Source organism: Anastrepha ludens, chromosome 4, assembly GCF_028408465.1.
Source record: "Anastrepha ludens isolate Willacy chromosome 4, idAnaLude1.1, whole genome shotgun sequence".
Lineage (NCBI taxonomy): Eukaryota > Metazoa > Arthropoda > Insecta > Diptera > Tephritidae > Anastrepha > Anastrepha ludens.
In genome coordinates, this window is record NC_071500.1 from 38,194,767 (window position 1) to 38,211,134 (window position 16,368).

General features: G+C 35.3%; 1 protein-coding gene across 2 annotated transcripts in view; it reads left to right on the plus strand.

Annotated features, from left to right (window-relative positions):
* Positions 1 to 5,841: 5,841 nt before the first annotated feature.
* Positions 5,842 to 16,368, plus strand: part of LOC128861701 (adenylyl cyclase 78C) — a 208,244-nt gene continuing 197,717 nt past the window's right edge. For both annotated transcript variants that reach the window (XM_054100039.1, XM_054100040.1), the window contains exon 1: positions 5,842 to 6,247. The gene's annotated coding sequence lies outside the window, so the exon portion shown is untranslated. The remainder of the gene's footprint in view (positions 6,248 to 16,368) is intronic.

The following is a 16,368-nucleotide window of genomic DNA, read 5'->3' on the forward strand; positions in this document are numbered from 1 at the left end:
CTGCAACGTCACGTGAAATGGTTCAAAGAGTGAAGAAGCGACTTGAGTGAAATCCCCGACGAAGTCCTAATCAAATGGCGAAAGAACTGAAAATATCTGACCTCAGCAGCCGCCGCATACTGAATAATGATCTCAAAGTGGAGCCTTACAAGATCCAAAAGGCGCATGATCTCGACTTGAGGAGCGAAAGAGTTACTTCGCTTGGCCGAAAGCGGGCAATTTCCGAACTTTGTGTTTTCTGACGAGAAAATTTTTCAAATTGAGAAATTTTTAAACTCCCAAAATACCTGCAAGTCACATTCGGGCAGCTTGCGATTCCTTTCCAGACCGTCTCAAGGTCTTAATAAAGACAAAAGATGGTCATATCGAGCAAAAGTAAATTGATTTTTAATTGTATATCATTTGCACACATTTTTTACTTTGAATTGAATAAACGTAATTTTCCAAAACTGAATTTATGGCTTTTTCAATTGCCGGACCTTCGAGTGCCGGACCCTGTTTTTCCTCAGGGCGGTTTAATAAAACTCAATATTAGCACCAATTGACAATTAGACCCATACAATTTTTGTTTTTAATTCGATGAATATAATGGACCTAAGGAAAATCGCATTGCGGTGATTGCATCACAGAAGTGTGGCAAAAGTGCAATTGAAATTTACAAATTGCTGAAAAAATTTAATATTTCGATAATGTTTGTTTGCCGTTCGATCGCCGTACCGTACGATCAATCGTTTTTTTCCAAACGTTTGAAGTGACAGATAAAAAAAGAGTGGTCGTACTCGCGATGTTCAAACAAGTGCAGCCATAAAAGTCCTTCGAGAAAGGATTCGAAAAAACTCCCAAGAAAGCAGAAAATTATGTCCAGGTGCTTTTTTGAAATTAGCAGAGGAGCTAGAAGAGTGAGGGACGAGAACCCGAAACCTGTGAAAACCGGTCATATTGGGTAAAATAAATCCATTATTTTCAGGGTAGATGGTTGTAGGGAGCGATATCTCTTAAATTCGTGATGGAACAATTTAAAGTTTTGTAATTTCTTGTTCTTTTTCTTGTTCAGTAATTTTTTGATGTTAAAGAAAATGTCGATAAAATCAGAGAAATAATTGAAGTTGATTGGCATGTTAGTAGTCATAGCATCACCTAGAAGCTAAAGATCAACTATAAAACAGTTCTAAACTATTTGCGCAAAAATTCTATGAAAAGCTAAGGGAATTATTTTTTCCCAAACTAATATAATATTTTAACATATTTATGTAGTAGATTGGAGGGATGTCTTTCTGCATTAAAAGTTAGATGGCAGCGCTATTTAAAAAAATATTTTTCTATCAAAGCGTTTTTAAAAATTTCTATTTGATATGCAGTTACCCACTAATATTTAATTATCCCGTGTAATTAGTTAACATAATCGCAATAAATGTTTTTTGGCAGCGCTGTAGTATATTTGTTTTTGCTTCTAACAAATTACAAATTAAACATTTTTTCTTTTGAATGCATCACCGTTTGATTCAAAAATCTGTTTGAATTTCAGCTCTCTTTGACACCATTCGTTTGACACCCATGTTTTATTATTTAATTACGTGTTATAGTTAAGCTACTTTTTCTATTCAAAATTAAGTATCAACGCTACTTAAACATATTTTTTAATACAGTTTTTTTTTTTTTATTTACTTAAACTTTGTCATAAGCTATTATTTTAACTTACCAATCAGCGGTGCCACCGCTGTAAAAAAAAATTACTTTGGGATAAAAGTTTTTTTTAATATTTAAGGGGTTAAATACGTCCAGACTTTAAAAAAAAATCGATTTTTTACTGATTATTACGAGTATTCTTTATAGTTTTAGGCGTATTTTTGTGGAAGCGGATTGTAAAAATTCCATATTGATACAAAGTTATGGTAAAAAATGTAACTGCCCGACAAGAGTTTGATGCGCACGAGTCGCTGTCCTTCATTTGAGGCAGCTGGCCGTTACTTTCGAAGCCTTGTAGCCTGTCGCTTCTTTTGTTATTCTAAAGTATGTATAGAGACGAACCGGCTAAAACACGCACGAATCAAGGCTATGAAAGCAACAAAAGGCGTCAGAACAACTTGTCGACTGGAAAACAATAAACAAGAACAATTGCGTACTGATAAGGAAGGCATACAATATGAAGCTGGAATGGGAGATTAGACGTAAGTAAACAAACTAAATTAAAAATTTCATATTAAGTTCTTGCTTTAAAAGCGCGCGACCTCGAGCGAAATGCACTTGAAAATTTAAACTCGTTTTCCTCGAGCCTTTTTCCGGCACGGTCTGCTTGATAACTCTTCCAGTTTTTAATAGTTTGTCTAGCCGGATTTTTGATATTTTTATTAAAAATTTTTAAACATAATTAAAGAGTGACATTTAAGACGTAAAACGCGTACTTTTTTTTTCAAATGCCGTAAATTGCAAATTTTTTCGCCAGACTATTACTACAAATTTATTTTACAAGAATTTTTTTACTTTTTACAGATCCATCAACATTTCAAGGGGAAATGAGGCAGACCGTGGGTCAACTTTTTTTCACTGTACTTTGATATATCATATGATTTTTTATATACTAATTTTTGTAAAGAAAAATTGAAATACATTTTTTTATAAAGTTTAAGTACTAATAAGCAATGGTAAAATTTTTTACATTTATTTCTATTGATATTCCTTCTAAAATCATTTTTTCTTTTAGCGAATTTTTGGCGCTGCTGGACGTATGTAACCCCTTAACTTTGCTTTGTTACCCCAGTTCTGTTATTAATTTCTGCTTCTTAATAAATTAATCTTTTCGCATGCCAATTATGTGGTAAACCCTTATAAACCAACCATAATTAAAGAAAAAAATATTTAAATCGGTCAAGCAGTTTTTGAGTGATGCTCTCTTGAAGAAATTTTCTGCACTTGTTCTGCAAGAAAAAACATTTCCTATTTAATATTTCTCCCTTGCCATCAATATTGTGGCCTTCAATGTTATTTCCTATTACCTTTACAAAGTCGCTTTTTAAATTTAATTATAAGAAAAAACCAATTTAAATATACAAATAAATATTAGTGAAAGGGTTACTGCTATTTGGCTAGGAATAACAATAGCAAGAGCCTAAATAATGTAAAGTGAAATGTGTGCGCTCATGGAATATAAACACAACATCAAGCAAGCCGGCTCTTCAACACAACAAAGAGCTGATACCAAGCAGGTTGCAGCGGTAGATCAGACAAGTTTGAGAAGATGAATCGTAACAGCGAAATGTTAATTAACAGAACACTTCAATAACAGAGAAGCAGAGCATTTGTTTATCTATTTTATAAGCTCTGAGATTGGAGAGTTAAGAAAAGGCGTTAAGATTACATGCTGACTGATTAGGGTAAATTTATATAAAGCCGATGCACGCCATAAAAGTGTAAAATTAAATAAAGGTAAAATTGATTTACAAAATGTTTGTTGAGCCATGTAAGTATGATACATACATATAAGCGATATCTCAATTTAAAATTTCACAGGGCGTTTTAAATTTAACTATCTTTTTTTCCTGCTGAGCTTTTATTAACAGAAAGCTCGGCATCAGCAAACACGTGCCGCAAATGCCTTTTGATGTCGATGCAAGAAATTTCAGTTTCAGTTGACGCTTCGTTTTACAGTTGAGTGTTACAATTCGCGCATGAAGGCACCGGTAAAGTATACGCCTCGGCGGGTAGTGATGTAAAGTAACAGTTAAATACCTGTATTGGTTGTTTAATTTAAAAATTTGGAGAAAATGTTCTAAACTTCTATTAAAAATCTATTAAATATTTCTGGTATAACTATAAAGAATAAATAGCAACTTTCGCGATGCGGTTTAAAGTGATTTAAAACTCGAGTAATGCCGAGCTAAAATATCCAACTCTCAAATGTGTTTTAACGTACGTAGCAATAAAATAAAAGTGTATTTTCAAACTCGCTTGATCAACTTTTGTTGGCTCATGCAATTAATTATAAAAGTGGCCGGTATCAATTCTTCTCTTCTTCTTAATTGGCGCTATAACCGCTTACGCTATTTTGGCCGAGTTTAGCAAAGCGCGCCAGTCGTTTCTTTCTCGTGCTAACCGGCGCCAGTTGGACACACCAAGTGAAGCCAAGTCCTTCTCCACCTGATCTTTCCAACGCAGAGGAGGCCGCCCCCTTCCTCTGCTACCACCAGCTGGTACCGCATCGGATACTTTCAAAGCCGGAGCGTTTGTATCCATTCGGACGACATGACCCAGCCAACGTAGCCGCTGGATCTTTATTCACTGCGCTATATCTATGTCGTCGTAAAGCTCGTACAGCTCATCGTTCCATCGTCTACGATATTCGCCATTGCCAACGTGCAAAGGTCCAAAAATCTTACGCAGAATCTTTCTCTCGAACACTCCAAGCGTCGCTTCATCGGATGTTGTCATCGTCCAAGCTTCTGCGCCATACGTTAGGACGGGCATGATGAGAGTCTTGTAGAGTGTTAGTTTTGTTCGTCGAGAGAGGACTTTACTGCTCAGTTGCCTACTTAGTCCAAAGTAGCACTTGTTGGCAAGAGAGATTCTACGTTGGATTTCAAGGCTGACATTGTTATTGGTGTTAATGCTGGTTCCTAAATAGACGAAGTCTCTTACAACCTCGAAATTATAACTGTCTACAGTGACGTGGCTGCCGATACGCGAGTGCGCCGACTGTTTGTTTGAAGACAGGAGGTACTTCGTTTTGTCCTCGTTCACCACCAAACCCATTCGCTTTGCCTCTTTGTCCAGTTTGGAGAAGGCAGAACTAACAGCGCGTCTGTTAAGGCCGATGATGTCAATATCATCGGCATACGCCAGCAATTGTACGCTCTTATAAAAAATTGTGCCTGAGCGATTAAGTTCTGCGGCTCGTACGATGCTCTCCAACATCAGGTTAGAGAAGTCACACGACAGCGAGTCACCCTGTCTGAAACCTCGTTTGGTATCAAACGGCTCGGAGAGGTCCTTCCCAATTCTGACGGCGCTGCTGGTGTTGAGCAACGTCATCTTACATAGCCGTATTAGTTTTGTGGGGATACCAAATTCAGACATAGCGGCATACAGGTAACTCCTTTCCGTACTGTCGAATGCAGCTTTGAAGTCGACGAAAAGATGGTGTGTGTCGATTCTCCTTTCATGGGTCTTTTCCAAGATTTGGCGTATTGTGAATATTTGGTCGATGGTAGACTTTCCAGGTCTGAAGCCACACTGATAAGGTCCAATCAGTTGGTTGACGGTGGGCTTCAGCCTTTCACACAATACGCTCGCTAGAACCTTATAGGCGATATTTAGAAGACTAATCCCGCGGTAATTGGCACAAATTGCAGGATCGCCCTTCTTATGGATTGGGCAGAGCACACTTAATTTCCAATCGGCAGGCATGCTTTCATCCGACCATATTTTGCGTAGAAGCTGATGCATGCACCTTACCAGCTCCTCGCCGCCATGTTTGAATAGCTCACCCGGCAGTCCGTCGGCGCCCGCGGCTTTGTTGTTCTTTAGCCGCGTTATCGCTATTCTCACCTCGTCATGATCGGGCAGCGGAACGACAATTCCGTCGTCAACGATTGAGGTATCGGGATCTTCACTTTCTCGGTGACATGCGCAGCTGTCACTGTTTAATAAGTTCGAGAAGTGTTCCCTCCATAATTTAAGATTGCTCTGTACGTCAGTCACCAGTTCGCCGTCTTTGTTCTTACAGGAAAACGCCCCGGTCTTAAAACCTTCTGTAAGCCGCCGAACTTTCTGGTAGAATTTTCGGGCGTTGTTCCTGTTGGCCAGCATCTCAAGCTCTTCGCACTCACGTATTTCGGTATCAATTGCTTATTCTTAATTGTATATACCTATGTATGTGCATAAGTATATGTGTCACTATGTCTAGAAAAAATATCAGTGGCAGGGTATTTAGCTTCAAAGGATAAAAACTTAAATGGAAAAAAATAAATAGAAACGAAATAGCAGAAAATCATGCTTTTGAAGTGAGCACCTCCTTGAATATGAATTCAATTGAATTAAATTTTCATAAAAGCCAACTTAAAATCAGCAATTTGGGGTATACATTCTTTTTAATATATAACAATAACAATAACCCTATCATTGGTAATAAGTGAATAATGCCGGCGTACGAAATTAAAAATTATTGTGCAAATATTATGCGAATGTAAGTGGATTCAACAATTTCGAGAAAGGCAGCGAGACAAGCAAGCCTTTTGGTCATTCAACAAACAAGGTGAGGGTAAAAAATATATAACGCTTCACTTTTACTGTTACAGTACACCGGTTCACCGCATATTGCTTTGAGTGTTTGTGCTGTCCCTTTTTAAGGTGCATAATGCCATTCAAAGCATAACATCAAGACGCACACCGCAAATTGGCGGAGGCGATCGGCCAAACAGCCAACAAAGGATGTACGTACATATATATATATTTCCATTCAAAGGTCAGAATGTTTGGGTTGGAACAGAAAGGCATAAACATTAACTTAGCGTACTTATGTGCACTTGAAATTTTGGGCCTTTGACATGTCTGAAAAATTGACTTAATTCCCGTTACCTTTCTTGTTACACAAAAAGACCTTTGATAGGTAATAATTTGCAATAGCAGTGTGCCCGAATAACGACGAGACATTTCACAATGCTTCAAGTGGGTTGTAATAATTGAATAAATTCGATGGGAGCAAATCCTACTTGTATGAGAAATATTCTATATTGCAATGAAGTTTCAGTGATGCGGCCAGCCACATATATACATATATATTCCTTCTGCTCAAATATGAACGAGACGTTATCAATAAAACGAAACAAAAATAATGTTAATATCGTTCCGCAAGCACCGTATTCGCCTGATATGGCTCCATGTGACTTTTTCCTGTTTCCCAAGCTCAAGTTGCCGCTCCGTGGAAAACATTTTGAGACAATTGAAGTCATAAAAGAGAATTCGAAGAACACACTCGAGCTTGACTTGTTTACAGTAGCACAGAAAACAAACTATGTGACATATAACGCTGAAATTTGCCATGTAAGCTTATAACAGTCCTACCAAAAAAACAAAAAATTTATTTTTGCCATATGTCATCCGCGGACCGTTTTATTGATAACGTCTCGTTCATATTTGAGCAGAAGGTATATATATAGGTGGGAAAGAGAAGGAGGTGGAAAAGAGGGGGTACGTTTATGCGTCTACTACAAGTGACTACAAGTGGTTAAATAAATTTGAATCCTTCGAGTAAGGATTAACAAGGCATAACAAGAGTGCAAATAATGTTTTGGTGCTATTGTAATAACCAATGAACACAAAGCCTATTAGTTATCGAAATGGTGGTTGCAAATTTTCATGAACTAAATAATATTTGCATGTGTGAAAGTAGGGGAGGTGGTGTTCGAAATAAAACTATGATATACAAAAGCTTCTCATTTTATTTGTTGGTTATTTGCTGATGCCTTATTGTTAAGGCGCTCAATTATCCTTTAATTGCTGTTTGGTTTGTACAGATGCATGCCTCTTAGATATAATATATGATACTTAAAGTAGCTCCTTCAGCACTTTTAAATTTTCTATTTTTTTTTGCGCTTAAAAAATTCATTTACAATCTAAAGAATATATTTTCAATATTTTAAGCTTAACAGAAAGTCTAAAAGCCCCTATAAAGTCAGTAAAGTGATAAGCTTCCAACGAAAGATGAGTAAAAATGAGAACTTTAATCGCGTTTTTCTCGAAATACGTTTTTTCCGCGCTGTCGAATATAACTCAAAAAGTAATCAACTTAAAATTTTACAGCGATATTCTTTAGCATATTGGCCTTTGCATGTACCTCAAATTGTATGTCAATTGTCAATAAAAATATTGTTTTGATCAATTTGTTTGTAAAATAAGTGTAATTTTTTCTTTTTCACATCAAATTTTCATTTTTTTTTTCGTTGAAATAGACAAAACGGAATAACTTATTTTACTGAAAATTTTTTGTCTGGTTGATTTTAGTTGATTACAAGAGGCTGTACATTCCACGGCGCAAATTAAAGAAGCCACGTTTGAGCAGCTGTAGCGCCGCCATTTTTTTTTTTTTTTATTTAAAAAATTTGTATGTATTGATTTAATTTATGTATTGATTTAATTTATTTTAAGATAACAAATACTCTCAGTTGTTCGCAAAAAATTATTGACAAACTCGTTGTCTGAAGAAGCTGCCTCCCTTAATAAATGGATCGCTTCTGGTCACAATCATATAAACAGATGTTTGTGTGTCTATAACATCACTGTACGGCACTCGGCTTGGTACTCGTATTGGACGAAACCAATTTTTTTTTAATGATTGAGTCATAAGTAAAACAAAGTTTCTACGATTTTCGAAGGCTTCGAAGGTCGAAATAGGGTCTTTAGTTGAAAATTAAAAAAAAAAAAAAGAATGGTCGTGATCTGCTTATTCCATCTATTGAAGTAACATATCACATTTTCCTCAGGAAATTTTATTACAAGTGCTGTTAGCGGTCAAAGATTAGATCTTCTATATTATTAAAAACCTAATATTGAAAAAAATGTAGACCGATTTTTAAAAACTTCGTGTTATTTTAAAGGAGATTTGCATAATTACATTCTGTGTATATAAAATTAAAATTTTTTTTTAATAAAAAAAATTCTTTTCCATAAAAAGTAAATTTATGAAAAAAAAAATAACTAGTGAGTGATTTAGTAAAAGTACCGCCCCTAAAATACGTGACCATATTTTTCATTTTTTATTTATGTGCACACATTAGTTAAAATTAGTTTCGTCTAATACCCAAAAAAAAGTTGATTTCCCGTATAGTGCAAATATCTAAAAGCCGACTGTGCAGAATTTAAAGCAAATCGAAAAAAATCCTTTCTCTGATGATATCCCTTTCCAATGGTTTTGTCAAGGGAGGATGTCTTAGAAGAAGTGGCGGGATACTTATAGACTGAAGCAAAAATTTAAAATGCCTTGTGTCTATGCTGTCAAATGCTTGTTTAAAGTCCACAAATAAGCAGTTGCGTGTTAGCGAAATTAAAAGCCTGGGAGTAATTTCTTTTAATTAGTTTGCTTGCACTAGACATATCAGCTATGTATATAACATCTTCTTCTTCCAAGCTTCTACGCCATACGATGGGACGGGCAAGGTGAAAGTCTAATAAAGTGCTAGTTTTGTTTGTCCTCTACTACTTAATTCTTAGTCCAAAATAGCAATTGTTGGCAAGAGATATTCTCCTTTCAATTCAAGGCTGACATTTTTACCGGTGTTAATGTTTGTTTATAGATAAACGAAGTCTATTACAACCTCAAAATCACATTTTCTTGACAGTTATGGTATATAACATCGAAGCATTAAATTATCTAATCCGCATACTTATAAACTTGTCCTTAAATCATTGGATAGGCCAAGTCTTGAGTATGATATTTGCATGTGGAGGCCGAACAGTCAGCTTGCCACCAATAGGATTTGGCGTGTTCAAAAAATGTTTCTTAAATTCTCTCTTCGCTGTTTAAATTTTAGTGAACCCGTAATGACACATCGAAGGTTTATTCTAAGTCTCTCTTTTACTTATAAAATCATTAAAAGTGCAACTGATTGGAACGAATTAGATTTAATGTTCCCCAATGTTCTCTTTGTAACTTACTTCTGTTCTAAGGGTATATGTACTATGAGAACTAACTATTTTTCTTATGCTCTTATCGCTCGACCTATTCCTGATTTTATCGCTGTCTTCCTTGTCTTTTCTGTTTCGAGAGCAACTTTGTTTGAATTCTTAATCTTCTGAATTCAACTTTTATTTCTTTCAATTAGTTTAAACATACTTTGTATTATTCATAGCCTGTAGGATGATAAACTCTAAGACTAAATCAATAAATGATTCAAAGATAAATGTCCTTTATTGTTACGTATGTATGTAGGAATGCTGATATTCACAGTTAACCAAAATAATTTAATTTCGGAGGTTAACTAAGAAAATAATTCCGATACCTGAAATCTTCACTTTTGGGTCAATGATATGTTTGCCAACAGCGTTTGATAACTCGCACTAATAATGGCGAGCTTTCAGTTCATTGTAGTGATACCCAAGGCAAAATGTATTGATTTAATTCATAACATAGCAGTAAAGTCAATGAAAGGGATGGGTCGTCTAACCTTTGATATGATCAGTTAAGCTGCAATTAAAGCTCAAGATGCAGTTATGACCAACATGAAGGGTGTGAGAAAATATCGTAGATCCTACAACTCCGCATTAAGAAACTACCTCAGAAGGCCAAAAGACGAGAAACTTTGATGTCTGCCTGCCACCGCTCTGTCCCGTATATTTTGGTGAGAACTCGGCAAACTGTTCGCTTTTTCAGATTCAATGACTACCAGAGATACCACAAGGTACCATCAGGTTTAGAATTTTTTGAAACTGTATAAGTAAATATAAGGAGGATTGAGTAAATATCAAAATATTATTGTTGATATCTCTGCACTGTTGTTGTCTTATCGCACAGGTGCTATTTAAACTAACAAATAAGGGAAACATTAAATAAAACAATTTGCAGGTGGAAACTAACAGATTTTTTATAAATATTCTGCAATTTATTATTGTAAAAGGCGGTTTAAAATTAACCACCTATCGGAATATTTATAATTTTTAAAATGGTGGTGTACGTCAGTCATTTCTTACACTTGTAAACTAGGCATGTCAAAGTCATTGCTATTTACAATAATTATTAAAAAAGTTACTTAAAAACAAACTTGGATGATTAATTTTGAACCACCTTGTACAACATCATTTTTTTTAATACAGGAGTTATTTAAAACAAAGTTGGATGATTAATTTTGCGCCACCTTGTAAAACATAATTTCTTTTTATATACTAAACAAGTTATTTAAAAACAATATTGAATAATTAATTTTGCGCCACCTTGTACAACATCATTGCTCTTTATTTACTAAAAAAGTTAGTTAAAAACAAACTTAGATGAATAATTTGCGCCACCTTGTACAACATCACTTTTTTTTTACTACAGGAGTTATTTAAAACAAGGTTGGATGCTTAATTTTCCGCCCCTTGTAGAATATCACTGCTTTTTATTTACTAAAAAAGTTTCATAAAAACAAACTTGGATGATTAATTTTGCGATACCTTGCACAACTTCATTTTTTATTTACTAAAGAAGTTACTTAAAACAAAGATGGATGATTAATTTTGCGCCACCTTGTACAACATCATTTTTTTTACTACAGGAGTTATTTAAAACAAAGTTGGGTGCTTAATTTTCCGCCCCTTGTAGAACATCACTGCTTTTTATTTATTAAAAAAGTTACTTAAAAACAAACTTGGATGATTAATTTTGAACCACCTTGTACAACATCATTTTTTTTAATACAGGAGTTATTTAAAACAAAGTTGGATGATTAATTTTGCGCCACCTTGTAAAACATAATTTCTTTTTATATACTAAACAAGTTATTTAAAAACAATATTGAATAATTAATTTTGCGCCACCTTGTACAACATCATTGCTCTTTATTTACTAAAAAAGTTAGTTAAAAACAAACTTAGATGAATAATTTGCGCCACCTTGTACAACATCACTTTTTTTTTACTACAGGAGTTATTTAAAACAAGGTTGGATGCTTAATTTTCCGCCCCTTGTAGAACATCACTGCTTTTTATTTACTAAAGAAGTTACTGAAAAACAAACTTGGATGATTAATTTTGCGCCACCTTGTACAACATAATTTTTTATTTACTACAAAGGTTATTTAAAAACACAATTGAACGATAAATTTTGCGCCACCTTATACTATATAAATATAATAGATAATACTGGTAGTGAATAGTTTTATGGCTTTTAAAAAATTAGCAGCTTCTAAACTCTCAAATATATTAAATAAACAAATCATACTATCACACACACACATATGCATGCGCCCTAATGCAATTCGCCGTACAATTCGTGAGCGCCAAACAAGATTTTTTTTACCTTAAGAATAGAGCAATACTTGTTTTCAGTTCGTAGCGAAAGAAAAAGTTTCAGTAAGCAAAAGAAATCAATGCGACATAAAAATAAAATAGCAACAAGATAAATACAAATTCTTGTAATTAATTTTCTGTTTAGTATCTAACTACAGCAACAAATTGCATGCAAGAAAACATCGAAAAATAAAAATCTACTTTGCGACACAAAGTGGAACATTCTTGGTAATTTACACATGTGAAAGACTGTAAAAACAACCGGGATAGAAGACATTTTTTTCATGCTTATATATATTTATAAAGGAGTATGTATGTATTTCCATACCGCATACAGGTGCCAGATTATACTCGTATGGAGTTAGCTTCTTATGCGCATATAAACTGAAACAACCACTCTTGGTAAAGCGTCACCTTTAAACAGCTTCGCCAGAAATATCGCACTCTTATTCGTATGTATCTAAGCAAGCCATTTGAAAACGACATAAAATCAATGCAAATTATTTCAGCATCATCGAGCAACAGTTTAAAAATAAATTCTTACCGAATAATGTTCAATGAGACGCTAAATGGGTCATTGAGGAAGTCACCCTGAAAGTAGAAATACGAGTATAAGTTGGGTATTTAATACATTTTCAGTGATTTATGAATAATTCGATATTCTAAACCAATTGTTGGCCTTTATCGGGATTGTTATAGAACGCGTTATTTCAAATGGTTACTTTCGTTGGCGGAATATTTTCATAAATTTTTTTGATTATGAGATCGCTATTAAAAATAGTACAAAACGACACATAAAGTCGCTTAGACAGGTATGGACTTGTATGTTTTCACAGAAATTTTAAAGATTTGAAACTTTTTATTTGAGCTCTTCCTCTTATTTGTGGCGTACGTCTTGCCAATGATGCATGCGTCAAAAGGAGTTTGTTACGTTAAAGGCTAAATGTTAATTTAAATCAACACACTGTCACTGCAGTGCCGTGCGAACAACAAATGATTGGACAAGTGTGTGAATGCGTGTGAAATAATCGTGCAGGATTCAGCTGGCGATAAGATTGTCTTAGTGATACACGAAAAAAAAAATCAGCACAGTCTACATTTATATTGCTTTGCTGCGATCTGAACAACGACTGATTGGAAGAGCGTGTGAATACATCTGAAATGATCGCGCAGCATTCGGCTGCCGAATCCCCCGTGACGTGGCAGCCAAAGAACCCTTTATAATTTCCTGTTTCCCCATAGTTATCGGCCAAATCTTGACATAAACCAAGTGTTCCGCTGCCCTTTTGGCTGACAGGCAAGGTTGCAAGTATAGTGAGGTGAGTATAATGGAAAATAGTGGCAAATACTTAATCGACGTTTCGATAAGGGGCCCTCTCATGTCCCCAACAATTAGAAAAGTAATCAAAATTATACATACATATATACCTACTTGACCTACCTTATATTTCGTTAATCATCTCACCTATTTACTCTTCATTGTTCTACATAAGAACGACTAGTAGTCCTAAGAAATTGGTTTAAGTCTCAGGCTAATCAAAATCAACACTTCACTTTTTAAGTAGAACTGAAAGCCACCAGTGCATGAAAAGTAAAGGTACTTTTGGTATTGTTGTTCGCATACTCCCCTACAACCGAACAAATTTGAGCGAATTAAATTCGTCTGGTCTGGTATCAAAGAAGTTGTTGAGCCAGTTTTTCAGGACCTCTTTGTTATCGAAGGTAATGCCCTTCATATGGTTTGACAGGGAGCGGAAAAGATGCTAATCGGTCGATGCAAGATCCGGAGGATACGGCGGATACTGAAGAATCTCCGATTCGAACTCTTGGAATGCTGCTTTTACGGCCTGTGCAACATGAAGCCTGGGGTTGTCGTGAAGGAGTATAGTTTGGCCATGTCGACCAGGTCCTTTCAGTCATATAGCCTCATTCACGCGATGTAGCTGGGCAATGTAGAGCTCCTTCTATTCCAACATTTCCCAGTGCACCATAACCCCACCAAAGACACATAATGATCTTCTTTGGATGAAGATCCGGCTTGACTCTTGGCTGTGGCGTATCTTCTGGAACTACTCACTCCTTTCTTTGCTTCATATTGATGTATAGGCACCATTTCTCGTCCTCCGTGACGATTTGGTACAAAAAGGACTGCTTATGTGCCCGTGTTGCTCGATTGTGGGCGAGATGCTGAGAAGCAATTTGAAGGCGACTTTATTTGTTTCTACGTTGTGCTCGTGAGGCACCCAGTCTCCCAATTTTTCGGTAAATCCCATTGAATAAAGGTGGTTGAGAATCGTTTTATGATCGCAGTTCATTTTTTCCACGAATTCACGACCCGCTTGGTGACGGTTCTCCTTAAAAAGTGATTTGAGACATTCTTCATCGTATTCAGAAGGTCATCCGCTGCGGGACGTGTCATCGACGTCTGTGTCGTAATTTTTAGACTTTGCAAACCATTTCCTGCTTAGATTTACAATTTTTCCATACGCGTCGCATATATTCGAGCTTTTTGAGCTCGATGAAAAGTAAAGAAGAGCAGATGTCGAAAATATTGTTTTCTGCCTCCTGGTATTGCATTTTTAAGCCTAAAAATTTTAAAAGAAAAATATGTTAAATAACTCAAAAATACAATTAACAAAGTTGTGTAGAGCAGAAAGAATGCTATCGGCTGAATACTTACCCTTTGCCAAACAGCAAGCAAATCCTTATTAAATGAAAGAAACTATAAAAACGCTATGAACTTATTCCCCAACCCAATGTAATGTATAGAAAGGTGGCTGACTTCGATAATTTCAAATAATAAAGCTATTCATTACAATAATAGCATGAGTAAGTTTCCTTAAAATTTCTCACATTTTGCGGTTAGTACGGGAAAATTTGTATTCCGAATTTTCGGAATATTTTTGAAGTAGTCCCGCGACTTACGCTAACTTTGTTAATATGAGTAGAAATTAAATAACTGCAAGCAATTAAAATACTATCAAATAAAACTCTCCCTATGTTTTCTAAGTTAGATGGAGTTTGGGCCAACCAGAAACACGTGTTGCTGGTAATGGTGAGTAGGTCTAAGTTACATAAAAATATATCTAAGATTTAGCTAACAGAGCTCTAAAGTGGAGTATTCTAATCTTAATCTGAACTTATTACTTAATACTAAACGTGCTATTGAAAAACATCTTTCCGTCTCAAAATTTGTCAGTTTAATGTTAACAAAATTCTGAGAATTCGTTACAGGAAAAAATGCCCAACACCGCCAGCAAACAAAAAAAAATTGTCAAAAATAAAGAAAATTTTCGCGTCAATTAAAACTTGCAACTTATTACATTTACAAAAATTCAAGGATTCAATGCGCTATAAAAGTACAACCCAAAAAATCTGATCAAAAAGTGTGAAATATTCATGAAATTTTTAAAATTTGATTTTAATTTTTTTTATTTGCCCAAAGTTGTAAACTTAGATTATGCGGTTTCTAGGAGAAGGAACTACATTTGCAAAAGAAAATTATAAAAATTATTATAAATAACAAACAAGTAAGTTTTCAAAATGTCAATCTTTTATATAAAGTCACCTTGCATGATCTGTTAAATAGTTTTCACTTGAAAAGCTCATCGAATTCTCTAACGTCAGTTCTGTGATACATAAAAGTTGCAAAAATTTAATCAATCACATGTTTCGTACAGTAGTGCATTTGCTTAAGTTCCCCAAGCAAACCCAAAGCTCGTACAACCCATCAATAGTCCTAGCGCCCAGCTTCTAGATTACCAAATTTAAATTTCGTTTATATAATTGAACTGCCTTAATACTTCCCTCTCAGTTCTACTGCTTTGCAGTTCTCAAATTGCGCCGTGACACAACTACTCCCAAAGTCATACATTCATACATTATCTTGTATCTGCACTTGTACGAAGCTCAGTGCACAGTCCCACACGCTTTGAGATAACCATACTTTCAAGATTTTCTGCCCAATAAGCGAGTAAAAGAATTTAATACGACACTTTTTGTGGGTGGTCAACGGCTCGGTCGGCTTTGGCTCTGTTCGGTCACAAATATTCTGCTCGGTTTCGGTTCGGCTACGGCAAAGAAAAAGGAAAATTTTCTTTTTTATTCAATTATTTACAAAAATGTGATTACAAAAGCACCTTACGAGGTGTGTTCAAGAAATAAAGTGAATTTTCATTTTTCTCAAAAATATTTATTTATTTATCATTTAGTCTTCCTTAGATATAATACACTTGTACCAGCGTTTTTTCCAATCCTCGAAGCGGTTCTGATATCCCCTTTTTGGTATGTCCTTGAGCAAACTGCAGTCCTTTCATGGATCTTCTCAATCTTGGCTGCAGAAAAAAGTCGCAGGGGGTCAAATCTGGAGAGTACGGTGGCTGAGGCATGATAACG